We start from the raw sequence: 1,866 nt of genomic DNA on the forward strand, positions 1-1,866 counted from the left end.
TCACACTTATACAGCGATCAGTCCTATACAAATGCACTGATTACTGTATAAATGTGACTGGCAGTGAAGGGGTTAACCACTAGGGGGCTAGGAAGGGGTTAAGTGTGTCCTAAGGAGTGATTCTAACTGTAGGGGGGCTGGGCTACATGTGACACGACACTGATCACTGCTCCCGATGAGAGGGAGCAGAAGATCAGTGTCCTGTCACTAGGCAGAACAGGGAGATGCCTTGTTTACACATTATAGATTGATTACAATTGCCACTTGGTGGTAATCAACACCTTAAATAGCAATTGTGCCACGTCCTAGTAATGAGTAAATTCTTTCCACAATTGTTCGCAATTTACACCTTGTTTACACAGGATCCCCCCTGTTCTGCCGCTCCATAACACGATCGCGAGACACAGGCGGACATCGAGTCCGCGGGTCCCACGAGCACAGTCACGGAGCTTACGGCAAGTGGTTAATGAATGATTTATAGATGTCAGCTGTTTATCCTGTTTCTGTAAGTAGCAATGAATATTTTTATTTATTTATTTTTAAAGCGCGAACGCAGTCCCCCACTACCACAAATTATGCAGTCGAGTTTCCCGCATTTGGGGAAATCGCAGGGGTCAGCACAGCCGGAGTGCAATGGCCGAGCCTTGCCCTGGGAGAACCACCTTTATGATTATGGTGTCTCCCCTGCCAGGTAAGACATATTTTATATAATTATTGATGATACAATAAAAAGAACAAATCTAAAAATAGTGCAGAGCTTTTATTATCCATGGGTCTGTCTCCATTGGGTACCCATGATCTTTAATTGGTGGCACTTTTTAACATACTGTCTCCATTGCGGACTTTTCTTTGTCCTGATCTGTTGCCCTTTTCCAATTCATCCCTTTGGCTTGCAATCAGCATATCAGACTAGAACTTTGTTCCAAGTTTTCTAGGAACTATTACTTAAATATTCACTTCTACTAATCTGAAATAAAATGTTATCAGATGTTTAATTTCAAGGAACACAGGGGATATTTGTAGCATAATTGTTTTTAAACAGTTAGGGGTTATTGGATTATGGATTTGAATTAACCACATTTAAATTGAATGCATGGTGTTTTGTACATATTTCTGTTTTAGTTATGTTCAGGAATCAGGACTAATGCCGCGTACACACGACAATTTTTCGGCATTAAGAAAACTTTGTTTTTCAAAAACGTCATTTAAAATGTATGGGCTTCACATCATTTTTCAGGTTCTGAAAAACGACAAAAAAAAAATTCGAACATGCTGCATTTTTAAACGTCGTTTTAAACTATGTCGTTTTTCGGGTTGTAAAAAATGATCGTGTGTGGACTAAAACAACGTAAAATACCCGCGCATGCTCAGAAGCAAGTTATGAGACGGGAGCGCTCGTTCAGGTAAAACTACTGTTGATAATGGAGTAAGCACATTCATCACGCTGTAACAGACAAAAAAGCGCGAATCGTCTTTTACTAACACGGAATCAGCTAAAGCAGCCCAAAGGCGAATGGAACTTCCCCTTTATAGTGCCGTCGTACGTGTTGTACGTCACCACGCTTTGCTAGATCATTTTTGAAAAACGATGGTGTGTAGGCAATGTCGTTTTAATGATGAAGTTGGGACATGCTGAAAAACAACGTTAAGGGTCTGCTCACACTGGTCCACACAGTTAAACAGAAGTGTTAGTTCCCACTGTGCCTCCATTTTACATAACGTTCATAAAATCCTTTGTAAAGCCCCTATCATATGACTTATGCCGCATACACATGGTCGGAATTTACGACAACAAATGTTCGATGTGAGATTGTTGTCGGAAAATCCGACCGTGTGTATGCTCCATCGGACATTTGCTGTCGGAAT

General features: G+C 41.0%; 1 non-coding gene across 1 annotated transcript; it reads right to left on the bottom strand.

Annotated features, from left to right (window-relative positions):
• Nucleotides 1-540: 540 nt before the first annotated feature.
• On the bottom strand, nucleotides 541-699 carry LOC120912461. The gene has a single exon (XR_005743066.1). It is a non-coding gene; the product is annotated as a U1 spliceosomal RNA (small nuclear RNA).
• Nucleotides 700-1,866: the final 1,167 nt, after the last annotated feature.

The sequence above is a fragment of the Rana temporaria genome, chromosome 8 (assembly GCF_905171775.1).
Source record: "Rana temporaria chromosome 8, aRanTem1.1, whole genome shotgun sequence".
Taxonomy (NCBI): Eukaryota; Metazoa; Chordata; class Amphibia; order Anura; family Ranidae; genus Rana; species Rana temporaria.